Below are 14,929 nucleotides of genomic sequence, written 5' to 3'. Positions count from 1 at the left end.
GGAGGAGCGGAGGCTGGGCCTCCCAGACTGCCCAAGGTTGGGAAGAGGGGTTGAGGCCAAGTTCACGTGCCGAGTAGATGGCAGCGCCCACACCAGAGCCACAGGGCGAGGGGGAAAGGCTCAGGTGGGGGGAAGGGCTGGAGGCTTCCCCTGAGTCCCGCCTCCGAGGGCTGGCAGGGATCTTGGAGCACAAGAGGTTTCCGGAAACTTGGGTCCAAATCAGAGTTGTGTGAGGGGGGTGCTGTGGCCAGTGTCCTTGGGGAGCACCTTATGTAACGGGGTCCTGGGCCTGCCTCAGTGTTCTGTAGGTGGCTCCTCAGTAAAGGGGAAGCCTTTTATTCAAATGAGAAGTTCTGTCCTGCATCCGCAGTCCCGAGGCGCCTGCTTCCGTTGTGAGGTTCCACGTGGTAGCCACTAGCCACAAGTGGCGACTGAACGAAAACTAAGCAAAGTTGAAAATGCCGCCCCTCGCCCACACACCACGTTTCAAGTGTTCAGCAGCCACACGTAGAGAATGCTTCCGTCATTCCAGAACGTTCTGTCACCCCGTGCCGCTTTAGAGCCAATGCAGACCAAGTCCTCACAGGGACCCTGAGGCCACTCCCAAGCCTGCGCCCCCAGTGGCTCCTTGAAAGGGAGCCGGTAAAGAGGTTGTGGACGCCTCCAGGCAGCCTGTCCGCACCTGGAGAGTCTGGGGGGCTCTGCCACGCTCGCCAAGGGCCAGCCCAGGTGCCTGCTCATGGGGCAGGTCTGCAGACAGGGGGAGGCTCTTGGGCGTTTCTTTAAAATAACGTTTACTTCTTTCATTTAAAAATGGTGCTCTTAACATGCATGCTCTTTACAGAAAATTCATGAAATGCCGAGACGTAGAAGATATAGGAACACCCCACCCCCCTCATCCTGTCTCCAAAGTACCAGTCAGTGTTCCCGTTTCACTGGACGCGTCTCTGCTCCGTTTTCTTTGCTATTTATTTTTTCTATTTATTTTTACATTACTGTAATTATACCATGGGCACAATTGTGTAATCTATTTTTTACTTCACACAAGCATTTTCTTTATTAATGTAATCCCTTTCTAAATGATTTTTTTCAAAATGGATACGGCTTAATTTTTTGAAGATTATGAAGCAGTAAGTACTTATTACGAAAATAAAGAACATGATCGTTGGCTCATTTGACAGCTGTTTACCGAGCACCCAGGATGTATCAGGGCGGTCCTCGGGGCTGTAATTACAATTTTTAATGGCTGAATAATATTCTCTCAAGAGATTGTAATTCACTTAATTATTTGGCTATTCGTGGAGATCCAGGCATCTCCAGAGCATCTCGGTGGGTGACTCGTTCTGTCCTGAGGAGAGAGTGCCCAGACGGAAGCTCATTCTGCCAAAGGGCTTTTCTGGGCGTCTGAAGGGCTGGCTCGCTGCAGCCTTGCCAGCGTTAGTCATTGTAATCAAACAACCTGGCATAAATATCTAGCTCCAGAGTATCTACTTCAGTTTCTAGTTCTTGAATTGTTCCTGACGGTGAGCATTTTTCTACACGTTTATTAATTGTATCTCTTCTTGTTCAGTTCCTCTCCTTTCTTTGTGGAGGTCCAAGTGTTTCCTCTTGTGGGTCTGAATAAACTTTATCCATGAAACATAGTGACAGTTTAGCATACTTGTTGCAAATAATTTTAAATCCTCTTCATTCATTGCCTTTTCATTTTTTCATGCAAAAGGTTAACACTTTGTATCTCACACTTTTTTTGTGATTTCTTCCATTGCTTCCAGGCTTACACAGTCCCTTGGAGAAATCTGAGAACTTCCCACCTCTGGGTTGGCCATGTGTCTGCGTGTGTGTGAGCGAGCATATACGTAGCTGCAGTTTTAAGATGTTTAACTCTTTAATCCAGGGGTGGGCAAACTTTTTCTGCAAAGGGTCAGATACTATATATTTTCCACCTGGCAAACCACAAGGTCTCTGTCCTGACCATGGCTGTGTACCGATAAGACTTTATTCACAAAAACACTTGGCTGCCAGATTTGGCCCCGAGGCCGGAATTTGCCAAGCCCTGTTTATCCAAAAACAATTTGTGTTGGGGAATAGTATGAGGTAAGGTTCTCAAGCTGTAACCCATCATCCCTGTTTCTTTTATGAAACCTTTTGTCCCCTGGTTAACGTGTGATCCTGATGTGTGGTAAGGCCTGTCTCTGGGCTGTCTGTCCCATCTTGTGGACTCGGGCGTGGGCTCCCACACTGGTAACTGCCCACACCCTGGATCTTTTGATACCTGGCCTGCAGGTCCCACGTCAGTTATCTTAAAGCAAAACAAAACTCCTTTGCTCTTCTTGTCCCCTGAACTTTAGAGCCACTTGTCCGGTCCCCCAAATCAAGCTCTTATTCTCTGCACCTTTTTAGAGTCCGGAGCAGCGGGTGCTTCTCTGCGGACTCGGGTGGTGCCTGGCTCTCCGCAGACGCTGTTGGTTTTCCTCACAGAGGGACACAGGGGAGGCGGGTGTGGGCAGGAGAACGTGATCAGAGCAAAGGCCCACGGCTCAGGATGGCCAGACAGCCCAGGATCGCCAGACCCTCCTGATTAAGAGGCGGGAGAACAAAGCCGGCAACCAAGGGAGGGGCAGGGAGACGCAGGCGTCACTGCCGGCCATCTCCGTCCCGGCCGCGGGGGACCTCGGAGCGCGGGGCCTTGGTCCTCGTGCTGTGCTTTGGAGTCACCTCTCTGGCCGGCCCTGAACGAAGGTGGATGCCACCGGGCCGCTGCGAGCACTTCTTCTCCACTGGCCTGGGAACGTCCTCAGCCCCCTGGACCACGGGACGCCGGTAATCCCGGCACACCCGCGTCCCGACACAAACCCCAGACCAGGGAGCGGTGGTGGCCTCCCTGCCGAACGTCTGTGCACACGATCACTGGGCACGATGGTGGCCACTGCGCAGGGAGGGCCCTTCTCCGCGAAAGGACCAGCCCCCGACCGCAAGCGCTGGGCGCCCTCGGCGGCGGCGGTGCACAGCGTGGGGAGGGCCAGGCGCCCGCTTCCCCGCCGTGAGCGGGCCTCCACCTGCCACGCCAGGCCCGGGGGAACCTTCCCTGGCACCCCCTCCCCACTTCTGGGCCTCAGCTCTGTTCCTCCTGGAAGAAGCTGGGCAAAGCGTCCCATCTTGGTTTGGAGCCAGGGGCCAGGGAGGGAGGCACGTGGCCCGGGGCCGGGCGGTCCGGTCCCCTCGGTGCTGGGTTCCCGAGTGCTGCCCTGCGAGCGGGCGGCCCTGCCACCGAGGGAGGCTCCCACCTGATGTGGCCCAGTGCCCACAGCAGGCCCGGAGGGAGGGGCTGGGACGCAGGCGCCGGCCATCCTGGGCGCCCCCCAGCCCACCTGATCCCTCCCTCCTGGGCCCCTGGCTGCACGGCCCGCAGCGCCACGGCCGGTGGCCCGGCTCTTTCTCGCGGACACCTCTGTCCCGGGGAGCGGAGCGGAGCGAGAGTCCCTCCGACCCTGCCATCCATCCGTGCGGCCAGAGGGCTGCTGCCCAGGACCCCTGCCCTGGCGGCCCCCAGAGGGGCCCACGTGGCTGCGCCTGCGGGTGGCACGGGGGCAGCACTTCCATCGCGTTGCACGTGGCGGCAGGCCCGCCCCCCATCTTATCCCCCATCGTCCCCCACCCCCTTCCTGGCTCTCGGCCTCACTGGGCTGCAATCAGCAGGGGCATGCGGGGACGGGACTCGGACCCTGCGTTGTTGTCATTGAGGCATTCCTGCGTGACAGGGGCCCTCCTGCCTCTGCATGACCCCCACTCCCTCCTGGGCACACCGTGGGCCTGCGGAGCTTTGTCGTGTCTTCTCAGAGGTTCGCTGGAAATACTTCTGGATTTGTGTGCCAGGTTCTCCATGAGAAATAGCTTTCAGGACCCAGCAGAGTGCCGTCTGCGTGATTCAGATGGCAGCCAGGCCCCTGCCGTCTGGTGCCCTGGTGACCTTCAGATCCTGCCGTTGCTGCCAGTTGGGGTTGGTAAGGATGCTGGAACAGAGCCTGAGAGCCTTGCAGATGCCCGTCCCTGGGCTGCAGCTTCCGAGGTGTCCTCTGGGGTGGCACTACCAGCCACTCTCTCCTCCATCCACACATTTGGCGCGTGTCCCTCTGAGGTCAGCCTGGAAAGGTGGCCCAAACGCTTTGGTGTGCTAGTTCTTCATGTCTGGGTCACAGAAGGCCAGCTAGACTGGACTCCTGTATTCAGTCTGAACACGTCTTCTCTGCCCCACTCGGCACTCTCGTGCTGCTGCCACTCAGCCCTCCCAGTGGGATGCCCAAGACCAAGGTGTTTTCTACGTGCTCAGAGTGGCCTGTGCCCAGGGTCCCTCATCACCTCTTTCTCCCAGTTGAGCCGGCTCCATGGGGGACTCAGCCAGGGCGCTGGACCTGGCTCCAACCTCCAGCCAAACGGGGTCCTATGAGGGACACAAGGAGACCTACTTTGCCGGCACTCAGAGACCCCCTTGGTGGAGCCCAAGTCAGCGGCACATCTCTGGGCCCGCATTTGCAGCCTGGCCTTCCAGACCCTTGCTGGCCACAGGGAAGTGGGTGTCCTTCCCTGACAGTCTCCCGCCCCTGACCTTCACCCTAAGAGTCCCTCCAAGCCTGTCTTCCCAAGGGCTTCAGCCTGTTTCCAGAAACCGGACCCTTCCCCAGCAGGACCCACCATGGGGCCCCCATGGATCGTGTCCCTAGGAGGACACTTGGGTCCTGGCAGTCTCCTTATCTGGTCACCCTGGGCCTGCAGCAGCCCGTGGCCTCCAGCTGTCTATAGTTTCCTTAATTACCTGTTTAGGACTTGCCTGCTTCCGGTGGCTTGGAGCTGACTCTGGGGACCGGAAGCTGGCAGGGTGGGCCGTGTGGTACCATGGACAGAGCCGGGGATGCTTCGGGCAGGATTGGGATGGAGGGGCCTTCATTTTGTCCGCGTGAGGACAGGGCCCCGCGACCTCCTGGCCCCCACGTGTGTGTTCTCTACCCCTTTTGGGGCCAGAGGCATGCTCCCGAGACTTCAGGCCAGGCCACGCTCTGCAGGGCAGGCCCGGGACCTCACTGGCCGCCACCTGCTCACAGGGTAAAGCAGCAGGGGTGTGGGCCAGAGTGGGCCAGACCGAGTGCGGGGGAGGGGCGGCTGGCCCGGCTCCCTGCTGCGATGCGCCGCTCTCCTCACACAGCTGCCGTAATTGGATAATTAGTGCCATTATGCTTCCTGCCCATCGGCTTCTCTGCTCCTGCTTTCTCGCACTCGCGCTCTCTGGCAGAAAACAAATGACTGCCCCCCAGGGTAGAGGCTTGACCCCCGTAACTACGCTTCAAGGCCCCAGCAAGAAAAAGGCTTCCAGCTTCCCTCGGGGACCAGGGGGTACCCGGGATTGTGAGGGCCGCCATGTGCAAGTGTGGACTTCCCTCCAGAAGCATCAGGCTTGAGGATGGCCCTCAGCAATAGGGAAGCATGGGAGAGGCCCATGGGGTCAGCCCCTGGCCAAGCGGAATGCCCCGGCCTCCCTGGTGGAGCCTGGTCCTGCCTATGAGTCCTGGGCTGCAGGCAGGGCTGGTGGGTGCGAAGACACCCTGCAGGGAAACGGGCCCCCTGGGGCCCTTCCTAGGTGTGTGTGTGTGTGTGTGTGGTGGTGCCCTGTCCTTGGAGTTCACACCAATGCAGCCAGGAGGAGCGAGGACCCATTTTCCGGATTCAAAAGCGGAGACGGAGAGAGGTTGATTTGTGTCGGCTCACACAGCCAGGTCTCACCCCAGCACCTGCACCTCCGAGCCCTGAGGTGTATGTGGACAGATTTCCGGTCTGGTTTTAACTACATGTTGCTTTTCTGTGGTTTTCTGGGCACTTGGCAGGTGAACAATGTAGAATTCTCTAGAGCCGGACCACCTGAGTTCACGTTGGCCTCTGCTCGTTGATGGCTGTGTGGTCTCGCGTGAGTTCTTTAACCTCTCTGTGCCTCGGTGGCTTCAGCTCTAAAGTGGGGATAATTGCTCCTCCCACTTTAGAGGCTTGGAGCACAGAGGGACTGTAGAACTCCGCCACGGCACAGAGAAGGGTGCTCGGCATTCCCTGCGACCAGATTTCTGTCTGTCTCTCTCTCCGATACTCTCTTGGTTCTGTCTTCTGCTTTGCCTAGAACTTCTAGGACGATATCAAATGACACAGGTGAGAGGGAGCCCAGGTCCGAACCGCCCCATGTCCCAGGGAGCCCATGGAAATGTCGGGGGTTGGTAGGTCATGGAAACTTTGGGAAGGACTCCTGGCTCTCCCAGAACCAGGGCTGACTTTAGTCATAGAGGGAAGACAGGCATCTTACCTGGTGACAGGCTGGGTTCCTCCCTATACACCTGAATTACCTAGGAGACAGGCTTGAGCTCTGTAACAGAGACCCAGCTTAATGGAGACAAAAACGAGAGAGGATTTCTTCTGTGTGTATAAGTCTAGGTGGGCAACCTAGGGCTGCTTGGCCATCAGGGATCTGGGCTCCTTCCATGGTGTTGCCATCCTTGACATGTGGATCCCATGTGCAAAGGATGGAGCAAAGTAACTGCTCCTGCCCCTGTCTTCACATCGTCATTCCAGTCCGCAGGAAGGAGAGGGGCGGGGGAGGACACATCCTTCCCTTTAAGGACACAACCTTGAAGTTGGCTCTGTCCCTTGCGCTGAGAACCCTCAGTGCTGTCCAAGAGTAAGGCAGTTCCTTGTCCCTTTTGCTCACATCCAATTGGCCAGGGCCTAGTCACATGGTCCTCCGTAGCTGCGCTGGAGTTGGGGGAAGATAGTTGTTAGCTGGATGACAAGACGCCTATAGCTAAAAATTAAAATACAACGTGGGAAGACAGGAATAGAAATCAGGGAAAGTCTAGCGAGTCTCTGCCACGAGCTCCTGGGGATTCGTGAGCACCTCCTAAAGCCATATTGTCTGCTCAGAATCTGCAGTCTGGAGACCAGGCCTTCCCAGGTGTTCTGGTTCCTTCTGAGGACAGGGTGGGGTCAGAGCCCCTGAGGAAGTGCGTACTAGCAGCAGGGAGAGAGGAGGCACACGGGGAGGCCCTTAGGGCCACACTTCTTTCAAGTAGGGGACAAGAGCAGTGGCAGCCACCCAGCTGAGACAGGATGTGGGTGGTGCCGAAGGGCCCTGAGGCCGAAGGGTGAGGGTGCAGAAAGGTCTGCTTAGGTTTCCATTCGGGTAGAGGGGACGCTCCAGGAATTCAAAATCCACGTGGGCAGAATCGTCAGCTGATCGGCCAGTCAAGGTGGTGGAACTCCTGCTATCAGTGTGTGGCCTGGGGCACCGCGGAAAGCTAGTCTGGATACGGAGCAAAAGGGCCAGTAGGGCCTGTTTGGTTTTTTAATTGTGAGAAAGTACACATAACATCAAGTTTACCACGTTAACCATTTTTCGGCGCCCAGCTGGGCGGCATTAAGTACATTCAGGTTGGTGTGCAGCCATCCCCACCATCCATCTCTAGAACCGTTCACCTTCCCCAAGGGAAACCCTGTCCCCATTAGACACTAGCCCCCCTCCCCCTCCCCCAGCCCGTGCCCCGCCCCCATCCTACTTTCTGTCCCTAGGAATCTGACGGCTCTAAGCAGCTCATACAAGTGGAGTCATACAGTATCCGTCCTTTGTGTCTGGCTGATTTCCCTGACCATGATGCCTTGTAGGTCCAGCCATGTTGTAGCAGGTGTCAGAGCGACCTTCCTTTTTAAGGCTGAACAACATTCCACTGATTGGATGGACCACATCTTGTTTGTCCATTCATCCATTGATGGACACTTGGGTTGCTTTCATGTTTTAGTTATTGTGAATAATGCTGCTGTGAACGTGGGCGTGCAGATCTCTTAGAGACCCTACTTCCAGTTCTTTTGGGCATGTACCCAGGTGTGGGATTGCTGGGTCCTACGGTAATTGTTGAAATTTTTGAGGAGCCACCATGCGGTTTTCCATAGAGGCTGCACCATTTTATATTCCCTGATGGGCTTGTTTTGTTTTGTTTTTTTTAAATAACTTTATTTATTTATTTATTTGTTTTGGTTTTGGCTGCGTTGGGTCTTCGTTGCTGTGCGCGGGCTTTCTCCGGTTGCAGCGAGCGGGGGCTGCTCTTCGTTGCGGTGCGTGGGCTTCTCATGGCGGTGGCTTCTCTTGTTGCGCAGCAGGGGCTCTAGGCACGTGGGCTTCAGTAGTTGTGGCACGTGGGCTCAGTAGTTGTGGCTCGCGGGCTCTAGAGCGCAGGCTCAGTAGTTGTGGCGCATGGGCTTAGTTGCTCCGAGACATGTGGGCTCTTTCCAGACCAGGGCTTGAACCCGTGACCCCTGTGTTGGCAGGCGGATTCTTAACCACTGCGCCACCAGGGAAGGATAAGCTTGTTTTAACTGGAGGATTCTGGGCCCTCCCTGGAGCCTCTGAAGGCAGAGGCAAATATGCAGCCTCGAACCTGGCTGGGCCTCATGAGCCCTGGGGGAGCTTTACAGAGCCCAGGGCCACCCCCTCCTGACTGAAGCTCTGACTGGGGCTATGCGTTTTTACAGCCCCCGGGGCTGGGGGGAGTGGGGACCCCTCCAGGTCCGGTGTCCGCTGCTCTAGATAAGACTAAAGCACTGGGCCATCAAGTAGCAAGGGATACCGAGGAGGTTCACCCGCCCGAGGAGAGGGGCTGAATCAGGTAAAGCCCGGTCCCTGCCACCTCCAGGAACCTAGGCTTGTGTTTCCCTGGGTTCTCAAATCCTCCTTGAACGGACTCTGATTAGTGGGGACTTCCAATGCCCAGAGTCTGTGCATCTGTCTTTCCGCTGGCCTCACATGGTCCTTTGGGTCTGGACCAGGCTCTGGATAGGAAGCATCCTTTGGCCTTGCTGGCAGCCCCCGTGGGTCCCTGAGGCGGCCCCGGTACCCTGGTCACAGCACAACAGGGGCAGCCCCATGTGGGTGGAGGCGGGAGTTTGGGGAGAGGGACCCTTTTCTGCTGTTATTGTTCTTGCCCAAAGCTGTTCGCTGCAAGAGCCACTTGGCGCGTGCACAGACTGTACCAGGAACAAGGCGGGGAAGGAGCGGAGGGGGGACGGAGCTGTCCCTTTAAATCTGTTTTCTCTGTTTTATTTCCTTCTTTTATCCCATCCTCCTCCCACCACTAGCATAAGCGGTGGAGCTGTGAGGGCCCAGGAGCTGCAGTGACGGTGCCTCTGAAATATTAATGAGGCTGTTCTCTGCCTCGGCTCCTTCCCCCCCGGGTTCCCTCCCTCCCTCCCTCCCTCCCTGGCTGAATGCGGGACCTCGTCCTTGGAGCCCTCAGTTCCCCTGCAGGGCGGTCGCCAAGGTGCGTGGGGCAGAGGGGAGGGGGCGGGGCCGGCAGGAGGGAGAGGGCCTGGGGGGGAGGGGCGGTGTGGGAAATCAAGGGGTAAAGGGGTAGCTGGCCACGGTCCTCACCTGCCTGGGGTCATTGGGATGCAAGGGGCAGGGCAATGGCAGGGCGAGGGCAGGGCGAGGGCAGGGCAGCCGCTCCTCGCTCCCCTGCAGGCTCCCCGGCCCCAAGCCTGTCTGAAGGTGCCGGGAGGCCAGTCTCCAGGTGCCCAGAGGTGGAGAGAGGAGGGGACTGTTATTTCAAGGAATCCCCACGGCGAGTGCCTCTGCTGCTGGGTCTGCAGGGAGGGCACAGGGTGGGCGGGCGGGCATCAGGCAGCATCCTGTGCCCTGGGACACTGCCTCAGAGGGACTCAGATGGGACTTGGGACTCGACTTCAGGGGCTTCTGCTCCCTCCTCGTCTCGGAGCGTGGTGTCCTGGGCCGGTTGTACTCACGACGGGGGAGTGTTCTCACCACCAGCTTACTGACAGGGAGGTGGCGGTGCCAGTGGCGAATGCCCGGTCACCAGTGTGGGGACAGATTCCGCTCGGCCCCCAGCGGCTGCCATGGGACTGTGTCTCCACAGCTGTGAACGGCGGTAAATTCTAGTGCGTTGCGACCTGTGACCTGGGGGGCCGGCAGGTGGGATTCGTCCTCCATCCCTTGCCTCCCCTGTGAAGGCGCTGGGTAGAGCGCAGGACCGGCTGCTGGGGAAGCAGAAGGGCTTTCTCTCCGGGCAGCCAAGGGGCTGAGCTGCCAGGGGTGGCCTGACTCTCTCCTCAGGGACCTGGAAGGCGAGGCCAGGAGGTCTGAGAAGGAGAGAAGGCGTCTCATCCAGGAAGCTCCTAGCTGTCCAGGGCCTGGAGGGAGGGCCAAGGAGACGAAGTGGGGGACCCGGGCAAATTAAGTCAGAGGTGCTGGGAGAGCCCCCAAAGCCCGGTCCGCGGTGGCCAGGGAGGGCTGGCGCAGGGGGGAGAGGACTCCTGGGTTTCTGGTTGGGTGGACATGAGTCACGGGGCCCAGGGGCAACAGGTGTCAAAATGTCCAGGCCTGCAGCTGAGCTATCATCTCCTGCCGTGCCTGTCGCCCCCCTGGGTAGCAGCCTGTTGAAAGTCACGGAGCCATGGGGAGGCGGGCCAGGGAGCCCGCAGCGGGTCTGCTCCCGCCACCCACCAGTGCAGGCCAGTTTGGGCCAGGATGGAGCAAAAGCCAGAAGGTCCGAGTCCCCCTCTGTGGAGGTTTTCAACTCAATTAAGCCAATTAAGGTTTGAGAGATGAAGGAGTACAGAAATGGTATGTTCCCTGCCCTTTTGGTGCCTACAGACCGTTCTAGGCAGCCAGCCCAGGCCGGAAAGTCACTTCCGTTCTTGGCCATTTCGGTGATGCCTGCTGTCCTTATTCAGACGGAGGGAGGCCGTTGCCCAGGCTTACGGAGAACCCAGGGAAACAAGAGTATACGCTGCTTGGTCTCTCCAGCGGCCACCAGTCACTCAAGACAGACCTTGATTTGACTGATGCCCCCTGTACCCGGTGGCCTGTGGAGTTAACGAAGAGGAAGTTTAGCAGGACCACCGTCTCCGGCTTAAGGGGCCCCGAGCTGGGGGTCATGGCGTTCCCAAGGCTCCCGGCTCCTCCTGGGCCGCCCAGGCCCCGCTCGCTCACTCCTCCAGGACCCTGTCCCCACCCAGGGCTGACCATGCAGTAGACTTCTTGCCGAATCAATAACCATGTGTCTCTCAGAGCTGATGACCCAACTGCGGGAAAGACCCGCTCACAGGTCGTTGTCATGCCAAGCGGAGCGAAATAGAGCCAGTCGCGGGACTCTAGACTCAGCAGCGATCGCTTTCGGCGGGGACCTTCTGGAGAACGGTCCGCCTGAATGGCCGCTCAGATTCCTCAGAGGCCATCGGGGGAGAGGGGACAGAAAGGTGTGGCGGCCGGGCTGCGTGCTGTGGCAGGCCAGCAGTGCTGTGGGCGTGTGTGGACAGACCCACAGCCAGCGCACGACAAGAGCTGGGGGGTGGGGGGCCTTTGAAGGAATGCGGCCTTTCGCTTGACGGGGCAGGGGAGGACTGAAACACGGGCTCGGCCTTCCAGAGGCCAGTGCAGCTTGGAGGCAGAGAGGGTGACAGCACCTGAACTGGGCAATGCGGTGACCAGAGCAGGGTGGTGACCAGCCACCCGACTGGAGGGAGGCCTGTGGGGTGCTGGTCGGCACGTGGGGCCTGGCGGGGGCCGAGGGAGAGAGAGCGGGCTGCGGCGCAGGCAGGGTGCCGGGGGTACCGAGGCGTGGAGCGACGGCAAGGCCAGCCACGGGGCTGCGGCGAGGGCAGAAGGCCAGGCCTCGACTCCCTGCCCGGTCCCCTTACTGTGAGTCACCTTGGGCCCAGTTGGCCGCAGTGGCGACAGCACACCAGTTAGGAGCAGCCCAAGGCCCCGGCGTGGCTGTGTCTGGGCCCGGCTGCTGCTTAATGGAGGGCAGGGCCACACCTGGGGACAGGAGCAGGGAGCGGGGGGGGGGGGGGGGGCGGGGGGGGCAGGGGGAGATGAAGCCGCCCTTGGGTGAGCCCTGGTTGTCGGGGCGGAGGCCATGCTGTGCTGCCCGCCTGCAGGTGCCCCTGGAAGTGTGAGACCTCCCCTGGGATGAGCTGCTGCCTCCCAGCACAGGCCCAAGAGCCCACCCAACCATGGGCGGTTGACTGGGTCACCCCCTGGAACCCACCAGTGTCATGTGGGCGGGGCTGGGTGCCTTTCAACTGGTCTCCACAGAGAGGGTGTAGAGGCCAAAAGGATAAAAGGAACAAATTGTCCATCTGGCTTCCCTTTTAGAGAGAAGTGCTGGAGAGGCCCTGGTAGCTCGTTGGGTCGACTTTGCAAGGTCTTGGAATGCAGGGGCATCAGAGCCCCGGGTGAGCGCTGGCCACCCCCCTCAGCCAGGGCTGGGAACTCTGCTCAGGGACAAGTGACTCACATATTTGCTGGGTGCCCCCCATCCTACCGGAACTCACAGCGCCCATTGGTCAAAGGCAAAGCGGAGCGTCCGCGGATGAACCCGGCCCCGCCCTCCCCTCCAGCAACCAACAGGCTAGGGGGCTGGGGAGACAGAGCCCGACCCCGCCAGTTTCACCCAGGGTGCTACCTTCCGGGAATGGAGAGACAGGGGCACGGAGCTCAGGGCAGAGAAAGGAGGGGAAGGAAACCGCTGCGGGGGAATGACGGCCCGCGGCGTCTGCAGAGGGCCGGGGAGCTCGGGTGGCTCGAAAGCTGCCTTCACGGCCTCCAGCGCCTCCTGAAACCCTGCAGTCAGAACACCTGGCCGTGCCTCAGTTTCCCGAGCTGACAGATGGCAGAGGATTCCTGCTGTGCCCACCTGGGTGCGCAGGTGCATTCACAGAGCACCCCAGAAGGAGCCTGCCCTGCCCCGACCTCTCGGAAGCCCGGCTTCCTTCAAGTCCCCTGAGCTCTGGTCGTGCCCCCGGGGTCCCTGCCCCCACCCCTCCTGCAAACCCCTCCATCGTCTCCCGGCTTCTGCCCCTACAGTCCATCATCACCCAGCAGCCCTCTGCTCGGTGGTGGCCTCTGCCGCTCGTGGCCCCATGGGATCCGCCTCCTTCCTGGTATCAGAACACTCTTCCCTCCCTGGCCCCCCGGCCCCCAACCGAAACTGCGCCCCCATTGCTCTGAAGCTCTTATCTCCATCTCTCCCACCAGCGGGAACTGCTAGGCACCCGTATCCCGGCCATTCGATCCTGCCCACCCTCTGTCCCCAGCAGAGACGGCCGGCACCGGCATACAGTAGATGCTCAGTAAGGATTGGTCAGATGGTGAACAGCAGGGACAGGAGGTGGGGAGGTGCACGGGAGCGGAGAGGACGGTGCGTTCGTGTGTCCGCCATCTTGTCCCCACATCTTCTGGCAGTGAAGGCTGCTCCGTGCAGAAAGTTAACACTTAGGTGCCCAAACTTTTAAAACCTGGCTCACTTTGGATGGCCATTAGCTGAGGTGCCTCTCTGTCTCCCAGACCTCTCTGGCGGGACTGCCTTAAGTACGTGAGATTTTTCTTGACAGCGTGAGGCCAGTGTCCAGAGGAACTGAGGCCTCCACCATGTTCCGAGACCCCCTGAGGCCTGTGGGCATGGGGGAGTGGACCTTGTTTCCCAGGGACCTTGGTCTCATCCCCTGAGGACTGTGGCACGTCCATGCTCCTGGCGTCCGCTGGCCTCACAGAGGTAAGGGCTCTCCTGAGAGCAGAGGCCACGAGGCTCTGGGTTACTGTGTTTCCATGGGCGGTTCTAGATCAGAAACCTGGATTGGTGGCCGAGTTCTGCTTCCAAGAGGATCCTCTGAGCCAGGAGCTTCCCCAAAGGTGAGGGACCGGGCCCACCTGAGCCTCACCGCCAGGAGGCTTCTTTGCTGGTGTGAAGGCCAAGGCCACGTGCGCTGAGACCGATTCAGTCCGGGGAGCTTAGCGCACGGCCTTGGGGGATGCTACCACTCATACTCAGGCCACAAGCTGGGAATGAGAGGTGGGGAAAGGCCAGCAGGAGGAGCTAGGGGCCCGAGGAGGGGCGGCCCAGCAGGCCCCCGTGGCCCGCGCCACCAGACCCTGTGAAGGCGGCAGGCAGGGCAGCCAGGTGCCGAGGTTCCTCAGGCAGGTGGGTTGGTGGCGGCGGGGTGTGGGGACAGTGCGAGGGACGACAACTTCCTGACGCTCTGCTGTTAACCTGGGGAGACCCCAGCTCCTTACTCTGCCATCTGGAGGGCAGAGGGGTGTGGAGGGGAGTGGGTGGCACTGTGCTGTGGGCCAGGGTGACGGAGAAGTCACCAGTGACCTGTGGTTGCTTTCCACTTTCTCCTCCACCCTCCCCTTCCGCTCTCTGCCTCCCTCCCTCCTTCCCCTTCCCTCTCTCCCTCTCCCCTCCTTTTACCCTCCCCACCGCACCCCCCTTCCTCCCTTGCCCCCGACCCCAGGTCCCCTCAAGGCAGCAGAAACACCCTGCACGCTAAGCCTTGACCTAGCGCCCAGCTGGCTCTGTCCATGGCTTGGCCTGCTCCCCGGAACCCTGCACAGCGCCGGGCCTGAAACCTTGAGCCGCAGAGGCCGCGCCAGAAGACCACTGCCCCCAGGGATTTATGGCATGCCGGCTGTACCGGGCGAGTCTTAATCAGGCAAGCGTGGGAGCATGCTGGAGCAGACGAGGAAAGCTCGAGGTTGGGCACAGGCACAGATAACCTAACCGCGCCAGGGCAAGACCAGCCACTATTCAACCCTGACACGTCACCCCTGCTTTGGTGTGGGTTCCCAGATGCACTAGGGGGCAGTGAGAGCCTCGCATCCCAGGTTGGCTACTGCTGGCGGCGGCAGGTCCCCACCAGGAGCCTCTGACGCCGCCTGCTTCCCCACGCAGCGAGCTTACGGTGGCAGGACACGGGGGTGAGCTGGCAGGTGGGCCTGGGAGGGCAGTTCTGCATTCAGTGAGTCGCGGCTCAGACGGAGTGCAGATTTGCAGAGAACATTCCAGGAGAGTGGACCTTGGTTTTGTCTCAACCGAGCCCTGGGCTTCTT

The 14,929-nt window shown here is 59.6% G+C and overlaps 1 protein-coding gene across 9 annotated transcripts in view; it reads left to right on the top strand.

Annotated features, from left to right (window-relative positions):
• ATP2B3 (ATPase plasma membrane Ca2+ transporting 3) overlaps positions 1-14,929 on the top strand; it is a 61,582-nt gene that overhangs the window by 3,625 nt on the left and 43,028 nt on the right. For 6 of the 9 annotated variants that reach the window (XM_030850384.2, XM_060293035.1, XM_030850383.2 and 3 more), the window contains exon 2: positions 14,335-14,532. The gene's annotated coding sequence lies outside the window, so the exon portion shown is untranslated. Of the gene's footprint in view, positions 1-9,321; positions 9,339-13,431; positions 13,593-13,659; positions 13,730-14,334; positions 14,533-14,929 lie in introns of those variants that run through there. The other 3 variants (XM_060293033.1, XM_060293032.1, XM_060293034.1) reach the window with 3 other exon arrangements.

The sequence above is a fragment of the Globicephala melas genome, chromosome X (genome assembly GCF_963455315.2).
Source record: "Globicephala melas chromosome X, mGloMel1.2, whole genome shotgun sequence".
NCBI classification, from domain to species: Eukaryota; Metazoa; Chordata; class Mammalia; order Artiodactyla; family Delphinidae; genus Globicephala; species Globicephala melas.
This window is presented reverse-complemented; position numbering and strand designations above follow the sequence as displayed.